Source organism: Trichechus manatus, unplaced genomic scaffold (genome assembly GCF_000243295.1).
Source record: "Trichechus manatus latirostris isolate Lorelei unplaced genomic scaffold, TriManLat1.0 scaffold00039, whole genome shotgun sequence".
Classification (NCBI taxonomy): domain Eukaryota; kingdom Metazoa; phylum Chordata; class Mammalia; order Sirenia; family Trichechidae; genus Trichechus; species Trichechus manatus.
Genome location: NW_004443975.1, coordinates 13,933,303 through 13,947,748, shown reverse-complemented (window position 1 = coordinate 13,947,748; position 14,446 = coordinate 13,933,303).

The following is a 14,446-nucleotide window of genomic DNA, read 5'->3' as shown; positions in this document are numbered from 1 at the left end:
CCCTTACTCCACATGTCACAGATCCATTGTGGGGGTTCTGCCAGTTGCTGAGTATGTCTATTCCAATTATGCATTCTGGAACTGGGGAAATCACTACAGGATGGGTTTGGGACCTCACTAGACCTACTGTAAGATGGACCTGAGCTAAGATTCCATTAATAGCTTGACCTCCATATGCCCCTACTCTGTCTGGTGAGCCACAGTAACATTTTGGGTCTCTTGGAATTAGTGTCAGTTCAGAGCCAGTATCCAGTAATCCCTGAAAAGTCTGATTATTTCCTCTTCCCCAGTGAACACTCACTCTTGTAAAAGGCCATAGATCACTTTGGAGAAGGCTGGAAAAAGATTAATAGTATAAATTTTTGGCAGTGTAATGGGGTCCTTCAACAAGGGGACCTGGCCTCCTCTTTATTCAAGGGGTTGTAGGTCTGTAAACACACTCAAGTCTGAGAATTGATTGAGGGGTGGTGGCTCTTTGTTCTGGTGATTTGAGTTAGACTGCCATGCTCTTAACCTAGAATTCTTCCTCTTGTACAGATCAAGTAAATATTTAGTAGATTTCCCATCTTTTTCACTCCTAGGGACAGTATTACTGAGTAGCCAATGCCATAAATCCAGATGAGTCAGATTATTCTGATTACTACTTTAAGTCTGCTGTCCATTACAATAACTATGCCCACCTTGTCTTTGTGTGCCACTTGGCCCCTACCACTCCAGGGTCCAATCAGCCCCATGGTAGTTAGGTATCTTAATTAATTAGGGCAATTCCCACTGTCAAATCTGTCTTACATAAAATAGCAATCACTATAGTCTTCAAAGTTGCTGGGGCTCCCTTCACAAATTTGTTCCTCACCCTTGTGGTGAAAGGTTTGTCCTCTGGGCAATCCATGGGTGGGTCTGTGGGTCCAACCTGATAAATCCACTCTAGCATGCCAATTTCCCTAAACCTTTGAATACCTTCTTCTACAGTATACCAAGGCAGGTCTGGCATTTCAACTTGATTTAGTGTAGGCTAACACTTAATCTATGCTTCAGTGAACCAACCAAATAAAACTATTAGATCCTTTTCTAACTTCTCGAGCTAAAACACTGAATGAAGAACTTGTGCTTAGTGGGCCCATGTCAATAAACTCAGACTTATCCAATTTTATGTTCCTTGCACCATTATCCGACAACCTTTATAGCCATTCCCACACATAGTCCCCAGGATTCTGTTTGTGTATATTAGAAAAATCAAGAGGTTCTTTTGGCGTGTAATGTACCTCCTCATGGATCACTCTTTGTACTTCACCTCTTGGGGTTCACTGGGACTTTAGTCATTGGGTGAGAAGCAAAAATGGGTGGTAGGGTGTTGGTCCTGGGGACATTCAGCAATGCCTTGTAAGGCATCTGCCTCAAGCAATGCTCCAGGCAATGCCCCAGGCACCACCGCAGGCAATATCTCAGACAAAGACTCTTCACACACAGCTGGATTAATCTTGTCATATGAGGGGGTGGAAGGGATAATGGTTTTACTGGCGAGGGTGGCTTAGTAGACAAAGATGGAGTAATCTCTTCAGATGGGAGTAAGAAAACAGGTTCTGTTGACAGATGTGATTAAATGGAGTTTAGGGGCTCAATGTCCCCGGCTTCCTGATTATCTGCCCATATGTCCCCATCCCAATTTTCAGAATCCCATTTCTTCGCAATCAATGCCCTCGCTTTAACTTCAGACACCATTTGAGGCTGGGAATTCATCTGGCATTATAATTCATCCACTCTTACAATAAGACTCTGGGTATGGTTTTTGGCAATATCTGCTCTGTTACTACGAGAAATAAGGCTTTCTTTCAGGGCACAAATGGCAACCTTCAGATCTTGTATGTGGTGCTTTAGCTGTGACTCTGAAGCTTTGAGCTCATCCCTTTCTTTCGCCACTTTGTCTAGCAAAAGTAGGACCAACCAACCAACTTCCTTATACTTCTCATTCTGACAAAATTGTAGAAAAGTATCAGATGCTCAATCACCCAGAGGCTTGTCTCTCACAAATATTTGATCCTTTGGTGGTGATATTTTGCGTATTTATATTGTCACCTCATACCATGGATAAGTAGTGCCTTCTTTTACTGGAGGCAGAGTCATCAGCACGTTTAAACTAGACAGACTTGAGAACCAATACAGAAAACTCATCCGTATGATTTTGTTCCTCTAGAAACACTCTTGGTACCAAATGTCTTAGCTGGGTTCTGTAGTGGAGCAAAACCAGTGAAGCATGTATATAAATATATAGAGAGATTTATTTCAAAGAAATGGCTCACACAGTTGTGGAGGCTGGCAAGTCCCAACTGTGGATCAAGTGTTAGGCTGGAGTCTTCTCCTGACTCACATGGTTGCGGGGGCTGACGAACTCAAAATCAGCAGTACAAGTGGAAAGCTTCTAGCTCATGGGGTAGAGGGAGCTGGCAAATCCCAAATTCCACAGGTCAAGCAACAGGCTGCTGGCTCACGTCCCAAGAACTGGAGATCAAAGGATGACAAGTTGGATGCGGAATCGAGAGAGAGTGAGCTTTGCCAGAACGTTCATATTTATTGGATGCAGGCCACACCCCCAAGGAATCCCTGCTTCCAACTGATTGGCTGTTCACATCAGATCACAAAATGGCGAATGATTACATAACATCTACTAAACCACTGAGTATCATGGCCTAGCCAAGTTGAAACATAACCTTAACCATCACAGTCAGCACAACTTTGTGGACTGCAATTTAAAAATGAGTTGTCAAGAACTGTTCTTACATGGCAGGTAACCCAAGAACTTAGACATACTATTCAGGGAGCTGGTCCTGTGTAGAGGTTAAGTGCATGGGCTCTGGAAACAACCAGGTTCCTTAACCAGCTATTCCACTTACTGAGCACATGACATTGAGCAAGTTATTTAATCTCTTTCGGCCTTGCTTTCCTCTTTTATAAATTGGTGGTGATAGTTGTTTCTACCGCAAAGAACGAGAGTAAAATTAATAGTACCTGTAAAATGCCTACAAAACTCCCTAGCACACAGTAAGCACCCAATAAATGTTGTTGTTGTTGTTAGCTGCTGTCAAGTAGGCCACCAACTCATGGCGAGCCCATGAACAATGGAATAAAACACTGCTGGGTCCTGTGCCATTCCCATGACTGGTTGCAGATCAGACCATTATGATCCATAGAGTTTTCACTGGCTGGATTTCAGAAGTAGAATACCAGGCCTTTCTTCCTAGTCCATCTTGCTCCACTAAAACCTGTTCAGCATCATAACAACACGTAAGCTTCCACTGACATGGGTAGTGGCTGTGCATGAGGTGCATTGACCAGGAATTGAACTTGGGTCTACCTCATAAATCAAAAAACTAAACCTATTGCCTTCAAGTCGATTCCAGCTCATAGCGACCCTATAGGACAGAGTAGAACTTCCCCATAGGGTTTCCAAGGAGTGGCTGCGGGATTTGAACTGCTGACCTTTTGGTTAGCAGCTGAGCTCTTAACTACTGTGCCACCAGGGCTCTGGGTCTCCCTCATGGAAGGCAAGAATTCTACAACTGAACTATCAAGGCCCCTTCAATAAATGTTAGCTAATATTGTCCATAATCCAAATTATGGATAACATTGTGAAGAATGGGAATTCCAGAACACTTAATTGTGCTCATGAGGAACCTGTACTTAGACCAAGAGGCAATCGTTCGAACAGAACAAGGGGATACTGCTTGGTTTAAAGTCAGGAAAGGTGTGCAACAGGGTTGTATCCCTTCACCATATTTATTCAATCTTTATGCTGAGCAAATAATCCGAGAAGTTGGACTACATGAAGAACAGGGCTTCAGGATTGGTGGAAGATTCATTAACAACCTGCGTTATGCAGATGACACAACCTTGTTTGTGAAAGTGAAGAGGACTTCAAGCACTTACTGACAAAGATCAGAGATCACAGCCTTCATTATGGATTACACCTCAACATAAAGAAAACCAAAATCCTCACAACTGGACCAATAAGCAACATCACGATAAAGGGAGTAAAGACTGAAGTTGTCAAGGATTTCATTTTACTTGGATACACAATCAATGCCCATGAAGGCAGCAGTCAAGAAATCAAATGATGCATTGCATTGTGTGAATCTGCTGCAAAAGATCTCTTTAAAGTGTTAAAAAGCAAAGATGTCACTATAAGGACTAAGGTGTGCCTGACCCAAGCCATAGTGTTTTCAATCACCTCATATGCATGTGAAAGCTGGACAATGAATAAGCAGGACCAAAGAAGAATTAATGCCTTTGAATTATGGTGTTAGAGAACAATACTGAATATACCGTGGACTTCTAGAAAAACAAACAAATCTGTCTTGGAAGAAGTACAGCCAGAATGCTCCTTAGAAGCGAGGATGGCGAGACTTCGTCTCACATACTTTGGGCACGTTATCAGGAGGGACTAGTCCCTGGAGAAGGACATCATGCTTGATAAAGTAGAGAGTCATTGAGAAAGAGGTAGACCATCTACGAGATGGATTGACACCGTGGCTGCAACAATAGGGTCAAGCATAAAAACAATTTTGAGGATGGCACAGGGTGGGGCAGTGTTTTGTTCTGTTGTACATAGGGTCCCTGTGAGTAGGAACTGACTCGACAGAACCTGACAACAACAACTATGTGCAGAGACTGTTCTAAGCTCTGAGAATTCAAAAGTGAATAAGACGGACAAAGTGCTTCCCTTCATGGAGCTGGCAACCAACTGTAGATTCATACAGATAAGAAAGGACTGAAAATCATCTACTGAATTTGGCAATTAGGTGGTGTCTTAGTTATCTAATGCTACTGTAATAGAAATACCACAAGTGGATGGCTTTAACAAAGAGAAATTTATTTTCTCACAGTCCAGTAGGTTAGAAGTCCAAATACAGGGCTTCAGCTCCAGGGGAAGGCTTTCTCTCTTTGTTGGCTCTGGAGGAAGAGCCTTCTCATCAATCTTTCCCTGGACTAGGAGCTTCTCCATCCAGGAACCCCAGGTCCAAAGATGCACTCTGCTCCCAGCACTGCTTTCTTGGTGGTATGAGTTCCCCTGTCTCTGTGCTCACTTCTCTTTTTTATATCTCAAAAGAAATTGGCTCAAGACACAATCTAATCTTGTAGATTGAGTCCTGCCTCATTAATATAACTGTCGCCTATCCCACCTCATTAATATCATAGAGGCAGGTTTTACAACACACAGCAAAATCACATTAGATGACAAAAGGATGGACAATCACACAACACTGGGAATCATGGCCTAGCCAAACTGATACACAAATTTTGGGGGGACACAATTCAATCCATGACAGGTGGTCATTAGGGACTTTGGCAAAAGCAAATCTGATAGCACAGAGGGATGAAAGCCAGACAGGATTGAGTTGAGGTATGTGTGGGAACTGGGGCAGTAATGAGACAGGACAATAACTGGACAACCTGCAGTCCATAGAGGATCATGGTTATTTAGAATATTCAGCAGGGAAAAGAACAAGTAAAGGAAGAAACTGAATATCCAGGAAAGAAAATGAAAACTGACAAAACAAACTTATAAACATATGCACAGATCAATATTCGGGCGCAAATTCTGCATTGTGAGAGTACCTTTTGTTGTTGTTGGGTGCCTTAATGTAGATTTTGACTCATAGTGACCCCTACGTGATGAAGTAGAACTGCCCCATGGGGTTTTCTTGGCTGTAATCTTTATGGAAGCAGATCTCCAAGTCTTTCTTCTGCAGAGTCGCTGAGTGGGTTTGAACTTTTGGTTAGCAGCGAAGACCTATTGCACCACTAGGTATGATAACCAGGAGATTCAATTTGAAAAACACTCCCTGAGTGCTTTATTACATGCTGAGCACTCTGCTAGAAGCAGGAGTATACTCTTCGACTTAAGGATCTCTCAGTTCAGTACAACAACTGAAGGAGAATAATGAAAACTATTATCATGTAATGAGTACAGACTATGTGCCAGACACTGTGCTAAGCACTTACAAGGACTATCACATTTAATCTCTCCAGTACACCATATGGTGAGGGTGATTATTGTCCTCCTTTGACAGATGATGCCACCAAGGAACAGAAAGTTTGAGTACCTCCCTAGCCCAGGAGACAAACTGGTAAATGATGGATCTAGGACTTCTTCATTGCAAACACCCTTTTTCAGCATCTTAAATGGTAAATATACTTGCGGACCTCACCAGATGGAATACACAGGAATCAAATCGACTGTATCTCTGGAAAGAGAAGATGGAAAAGGTAAATATCATCAGTCAGAACAAGGCCAGGGGTTAACTGTGGGACAGATCATCAATTGCTCTTGTGCAAGTTCAAGTTGGAGTTGAAGAAAATTAGAACAAGTCCACAAGAGCCGAAGTACGACCTTGAGTATATCCCGCCTGAATTTAGAGACTAGCTCAAGAATAGATTTGACCCATTGAACACCAATGACCAAAGACCAGATGAACTGTGGAATGACATCAAGGACATCAAATATGAAGAAAGAAAGAAGTCATGAAAAAAACAGGAAAGAAAGAAAAGACCAAAATGCATGTCAGAAGAGACTCTGAAACTTGCTCTTGAACAGAGTAGTTTACTCAGTCTGTGTGCTGAGTAAATAATTCGAGAAGCTGGACTGTTACTGAGTTTCTATTGTACGTAGTGGTCACTATGAGCTGGAACTGACTCGACAGGACCTAACAAAACTAACAGGAATCAAAACCAAAAGCAAACAAACAAACCTGTTGCTGTCAAGTTGATTCTGACTCACAGTGACCCTATGTGACAGAGTCAAACTGCCTCATAGGCTTTTCTAGGCTCTAATCTTTACGGAAGCAGACTGCTGCATCTTTCTCCCATGGGGTGGCTGGTGGGTTCAAACCACTGACCTTTCGGTTAACAGTCAGGCACTTAACTGTTCTGCCACCAGGGCTCCTTGGAATCAAAGTAGAAGAGTCGAAATCCAGAGCTTGAGCACTTAACTACAGAGTTAATCCTGTTTGGTTTGTTTATACCAATGCTACTTTTATATGGAAATAATGCATCTTTTCAGGTTGGGTGGTTATTTGTCAACACCTATAGCCCTCAGGGAGCCCTGGTGGTGCAGTGGTTAAGCATTTGGCTGCTAACCAAAAGGTTGCAGTTCAAATCCACCCGCTGCTCCTTGGAAACCCTTTGGGGCAGTTCTACTCTGACCTATAGAGTCGCTATGAGTCAGAATCAACTCGATGTCAATGGGTATGGCCCTCAGAGTGAAGTCACTGGTGTATCTGAAAGGTGAGCTCAGGGTGACAAACAAATGCCTGATCACCTGCTTCAAGAAGATTAATACATGACCTGCCATGCATTACTGTCTGACCTCTAGGGTTGGGACCTGGCAAGCTCACCTCTTTTTTCCAAGACCTTGACAATCATGGCAGCCCTGGTAATTCTTTCAAACAGGGAATTTCTCAATACCTTCAGAACATTGTCTATGACTTCTACCCACCCGATTTAACCCAAATGAAAATGGTGGGGTACAGAGAGATGTTGTAAAGCAAACCTTGTCCAGTAAACTGGCTGTGACTCCATCATTTTCTCTCCCGCTCAAGAAATCAGTTCTGTGAATTAAGAGAAATTCAAAGAGCAACTGAGTGGGTTGAAAACACAATGGAAGAACTAAAGCTGCTCTACCATTTAGGAAACCCTTGACGATCACATCATGATCGGACTTGATTCAAAATTCAAAGATGTGAAATTGTTATTTCCAGCAAGCATAGACCTACAGAACAGGAAAACTTGAAACAGGACCAACACAAAGTGGGAGGAGTTAGAGGTGTTTTATTCTCTAGAGATCACAAATCTGAGAAGAAAATAATAATAAAATCCTGGAGGACACAAAAGGAGATTTGAATAAATCAAGAAACGTATCAAACCCTTAGATGAACAAGTCTAAAAATAATATTAATAATGCATACTTTCAAAGCAATCCCAATAATTCCCACTTTAACTATTTTTTTAGTTGACAAAATAATTCTAATCTGAAAAATTATATATAAAAAGAAAATAACGGTGGGAGGTGGAAAAAGAGATATTTGTTGTGGTTCTGGGGCAAAACTAGGCTGACAGATCAATGGAATAGCAAATAGTCCTGAGACATAAGCATGTACAAGAATTTATGATACAATTAAGCTACCACTTGAAATTAACAGGAAAAGGATAAATTTTCCAATAAATGATGCTGGGACAATTTGATTTGGGTTTTTACCTTAAGTCTTATTCTAAAATAAATGCAGGATGGATTAAATAGTCAAATGTAAATCAAACACACAAAAATACTAGAAGAAAATGGAATTGGATATTCATATAATTCTGGGATAGGGACAGGTTTTCTAATCATGTCATAAAACTAGAAATCATGAAGGATAAATTTGAATACATAAGAATTCAAAATGTTTATATGACAAAAATCACTGTAACCAACCAATATTAAAAGAGAAAAAAAAATCGTAAAACACATGACCTGGCTTTTTTGACAAGAAGCTGAGAAAAATAAGACGTTCATTTGTCTATGGAACGAAGTGTGGTTTCAATAATCTGTGCAATAAACACTTATTGAGCACACACTCTGAGTCAGAAGATCTTTTAGTCCCAAGGTACAGCTGAGCAGGGCAGGAAAATTCCCCTGATCTCACTGAGTTTATGATCCAGCAATGGGTGAGAGAGAGAAAAAAAATTACCAAAAAAAAAAAAAACAGTGACGTAGGTGGCACAAACAGTTCGCGGGAGACTACTAGCCTAAAGGCCGGTGGTTGGAATCCACCCAGCAGCACTGCAGAAGAAAGGCCAGGTGTTCTGCTTCTGTAAAGATGACAGCCAAGAAAATCCTATGGAGTAGTTCTACTCTGTAATACATGGGGTCACCATGAGTCAGAATCAACTGGAAGTTTTTGTTTGTTTGTTTAGAGATGAGTACTATGCTGAAAATAGAGCAAAGGGCTGCCTGAGAGAGTGACGGGGGACTGGTGAGGAGCAGGGGGTCAGGCAGGTCATTTTTGGGGAGGTGATAGTTAGCCTGAGATCTGAAGGCCAAGAAGAAGCCAGCCCCGCAGAGAGCTGGGGCAAGTGCTTTCCGGTGGAGGAAACAGCCAATGCAAGACAACGAGTTAGGAAGAAGGAGGATGTTCGGAGGGAGTGAGAGGACTCCAGGTAGATACAGTCCACTGGGCAGAAGGTGTTGGTGTGAGAAGAGGCTGAAGGGGTGTGGACTCTGGATCATGCACAGCTTTATAAGTGGGGGTTACCATTTATTCTGAATTGAGGGAAGTCTTTGGATGTTTTAAGTAAGTGACTGATTTCCAGGTCCCTAAAGAAAAGACTGTTGTTTCTACGTGCCTTGCAGTTTCCAACAGAGCATACCTCAGCCATCTGCACACAATAGGCCCCCAGGGAAAACTCTATGTGTGTTCCTCCAAAATAAGTCACAACATCATCCAAACCTAGCAGAAGGAAAATGCCAGTAACCAGAAGGTGCCAAAAATAAAGAATCGCAGGGCGTACACGTCAAATCTGATGTTCATTCACCATTCTCAGCCCAGTTAGCAATTTTTTCCACTTCTTTTTTATTTATGCTTTTGCCAGCCCCACTCAGTTGAAGGCCATTTTTATATATTTTTTTCTATTTCAGAATCAGAGTTCTTTTTGAAAGTTCAGTGTTTTATAAGCAGATGGATGGGCTTTATCTTAAAAGCAGTTTAAGTTGTCATGGGTATGTGAAAACTAGTCAGTAGCTGAGCTTTGTTTTATTTCCTGGATTGACAAAATCATGCGCCTCTTGGAAAGTGCTTAGATGTAAATAGGGAGGGAACTGGTGAAGAAATGGATATGAGCATATGTATTTGTGTGCGTACACATTGGTACGATGGGGGTGGAGACGTGTAGAGGACCACAACACACACCATGGGTCACAGACGCCTACACATGGCGCACACCCAAGTACAATTCCCCATAAACTGGTTATGACGCCATCCTTTTCTCTCCCACTCACGAAATCAGTTCCATGAATTAAGAGAAATTGAAAGAGCAATTGAGTGGGTAGAAAACACAATGGCAGAAACAAACCCTCTCTGTTGTTATTAGGTGCTGTCAAGTGGCTTCTGACTCATAACAACCCTGTGTACAACAGAATGAAACTCTGCCCTGTCTTGCGCCATCCTCACAATTGTTGCTATGTTTGAGCCCATTGTTGAAGCCACTGTGCCGATCCATCTCATTGAGGATCTTCTTCGCTTTTCCTGACCCTCTACTTTACCAAGCGTGATGTCCTTCTCCAGTACTTGTCCCCCCCTGATAACATGTCCAAAGTATGTAAGATGAAGTCTCGCCATCCTCGCTTCTAAGGTGCATTCTGGCCGTACTTCTTCCAATACAGATTTGTTTGTTCTTCTCGCAGTCCATGGTGTGTTCAATATTCTTCTCCAGCACCATAATTCGAAGGCATCAATTCTCCGGTCTTCCCTATTCGTTGTCCAGCCCTCACATGCATATGAGGCAATTAAAAATACCATGGCTTGGGTCAGGCACACCTTAGTCTTCAAAGAGACATCTTTTGCAAAGTGAGGTCTTTTGCAGCAGATTTGCCCAATGCAATATGCCATTTGACTTCTTGACTGCTGCATCCATGGGCATTGATTGTGGATCCAAGTAAAATGAAATCCTTGACAACTTCAATATTTTCTCCATTTATCATGATGTTGTTGCTTATTGGTCCAGTGGTGAGGACACTACCATTTACGAAACCCTTAACAATCATATCATAATAGGACGTGATTCAAAATTCCAAAGATACATGAAATTGTTTTTCCTAGCAAGCACAGACCTAAAAAACAGGAAAACCTGAAATACACTGTGTGATGGTAAGACAAGAATTACTATACACTCTAAGTAGTTAATAGAAACAAACAATTAATCAGGAACTCAATAAAAAAAAAATTCAATGAGTTAATCATTCGGTGAGTTGATTTTAGGAAAATAGGTCCGCTCCATTCAGTGTGCTTGTTATTATTAATTCAAATCTCATCCCAGTCATTTACTGAGCCCTTTCTCTAGTGTTGAGGTTTGAGAGAATGTAAGGCAGTATAAGACCCAGCCCCTGCAACTGAAGGAGCACAGAGAATATCTCCTTCGAAGTTTCCGGAGCCCACAAAGGAAGCTTTGCAGCCACAGCCCGGTTCCTGAGCAGCCATCCCCTCCATCTGAGCCCAGACATTTGTTTTACTTAAAGCATTAAAAAAATACCATTTCACTAAATCATGTTTGTATTTATATGAGATGATATCATGGCAAAGCTATTTTATTGTTATAGAAATGTGGAATATATAAAGAAAATAGAGTTTTAGAAAAAATAACAAAAACCATATCTTAGTTTTAACATCTTCATTTTTCTCAACAGAAACAATGGTTCTGGAGCCCTATTTTTTCCATATTATTTAGAAAACTTCTTTTTCAAAGGAGCCCTCTCTGTCCCACCCCAGCCAATCCACTCAGCAAACATTGACCGAGTGTCTGTCATGAGCCAGCTGAACTCGGGCAGCCAGTGGCACAGAGTTCAAATCTCCTCGGGATCAGTCAGCATCTAGGCAGCTAAGTGCAATGGCAGGCACTGTTACTGCCGTGATGGATGTTCCCCCCACAGGCGGGGTACGCAGGAGGGTCAGTACATGCTAGCCTCTCTCACGGGATCCTTCTCTCTCGCTTCTTCTCAGGGTACAACGGAAAAGGAATCCATAGTTAATTAAACTCGATCCCTGTGATCTGTCTGTTCATTCCGGTAAAGTGAGCTAAAAAGCAGGACTGATGCGAATGACTAGCTCACACAAGGGAGTCTGAACCCGTGGGCTGAAGGATAAGCCAATACATTTATAAGAATCAAAGAAAAATAATCTAATCTATTAAATGACCAATTGCACATGAAGCAAGCAAGTAAAAGCGGAAGGAACATACGCTTTGGTACAAGGCCTGGGTCTTTGATTAAATCCGCAAACGCATGCACACACTCACACACACAGTACCGGACACACATACCCCCACAGACACACTCACACACCCTTCCACATATTTGCATACTCAATCACACCCACAAACATTCACACCACACACTCACATGCACTCATATGCATACACCAGCACACACACACGTTTAAACACACTTGCACCTCCTCACACGCCACTCGCAAACACATTCATGCTATACACTCACATAGAAACATATATATATACACTACCACACACACTCACACACTCACATACCACCCTTGCTCCACATACACACACACACACATACACTCTTCACCATCTTTTTTTCCCCTCCTGACAAAGAACAAACAAAAATGTCCACACAAGGGGAAAGAATTTTTCAGTGCTGGAACTGCAAATACTGCACGCCCTTTGCTTTCTATTGCTAATCTCCTCATGGGTCCTAAAGACTCATGGAAGTGCAGGATGGGACAGACCCCCAAGCATCCTGGAGGCCAAGGGGAAAGGGGAGCCGGGTGCATCTGCTTGCTCCAGGTGAATCACTCTCTCGGCCTGCACAACTGAACCTCTTCTTGACCAAGATACTGATGTCATCCCTGATTTCTGTAACACTTGTCTTCAGAAAAATCAAAGAGCTTTCACAATGACCAGTTTGTTCCATAAAATGCAGTATGATTGCCTGACTCTTACAGGGGGGAATGCTAAGATGTTGAACATTAAGCGTTAGGGTTTGCCTAATCCCACATATGGGTGGTGGAGACTGAAGTGACTCTGGTCTCCAAGCCACTAGTATTCTTGCTGCCAAATGGCTCTGTGCTGTAGCCAAGGGCCACCGATCTTTGGAGCAAGGCCAAAACAGAGAACGAAGGAGTGAAGAGGATGATGATCTAGAGTCCCCATCATAATTAGATGTGTCTGAGTCTTTTCCTAGAAGAAAAAATGGTGGCATTTCTGTCATGCTGATGACTCGTTCCTGGATCTCACCCGTTCTCCAAGTGTGAAAACCTCTGTGGTGCCAAACTTAAGCATCCTTCACCCGAAATATTTAAGAGCAACAACTGGATCCATACAACCCTGTTGTAAGGAACCTTGAGAATGGAGATCCTCTTAGGAGAAAACAAAGCTCACGTGATGGCACCTGGATTGCTCAGTGGCAAATGGAACCCAGCAATAGGCTCCAACACGTCCACAAGTATTACTGTTCCCAACATCCTGTAGCTCTTAACCACTACGCCACCAGGGCTCGCTCTCTCTCTCTCTCTCTCTCTCTCTATATATATATATATATATAGATGTATGTATGTATATATATATGTGTATATATATGTGTGTATATACACACACATAGGTTTAAAGACCACCAGGTGATTCCAATGGGCAGCAAAGTTTGGGAACTAACTGTATTAAAAAAAAAATTAAGGTCTTCAGTGATTTTTGATGATTTAAGGTGTGTGATTGAACTTCAGCTAAAATGTGAGGAAAGCTTCACCTTTCACTATATTGAAGTAACTTTAGGTAATTACTGTGAGTTGAACACCTGTCATGTGCCAGGCACTAAAGTGGGGCTTTGTTCAGGTTAGGTCTCATTTTATAGAGGAACAAACTAGGACTCAGAGAGATAAAATGACTCTCCTGAACCTACCAACCCAGTTATATGCAGAATCAGGGTTTGAACTAGGTGTGTCAGGTATGAAGGGACATGCCCATAACTACCCAGTCCACCAGGATGCGCTGCCTCTCGCAGTGGGGGGCCCAGGCTTCATAGTTTTAGGAGTGGGAGGAGGGGTAGGGTCCAGTTCAGTTCCATTCACCCACAAAACATCCCTGACTGCTCTGATGCTTCTGGATTCCCCCTTCTCTTTTTGAACTTACAGCTTAGATCTGATGCATGTGTTCTGTAATATTGGCTAACTGGGTGATAAGTCTTTTCAGCAATCCTAGGCATTCCTTGGGATGAGGGACCGTCTCCTTTTTGTTTGATATCCTCCCTCGATACCTCGCATAGTGAAGAATATATAGTAGCCTCTCACTAAATATTTCTGAATTAAAGTTGATCTAGGCATAGGGTGGAGTCTTCCCAAATGGCCGGCTATGGAGTGCAGGTATGGGAAGAGGGAGTGTGTATAGCTGTCGAGAAGAACAGTAATACTTGTGGACATGCTGGAGCCTATTGTTGAGTTCTATTTGCCACTGACCAATCCAGGTGCCAACATGTGAGCTTTGTCCCCTTCTAAAAGGATCTCCATTCTCAGGGTTGCTTGCATTGTGACTGTCAGCTGCTAACCAAAAAGGCAGTAAGTTCGAATCGCCCACCTGCAACTTAGAAACCCTATGGGACAGTTCTGCTCTGTCCTGTAGGGTTGCTGAGAGTCGGAATCTATTCTATGGCAACAGGTTTGGTATATACATATAATCAGAACGTCTGGGGTTT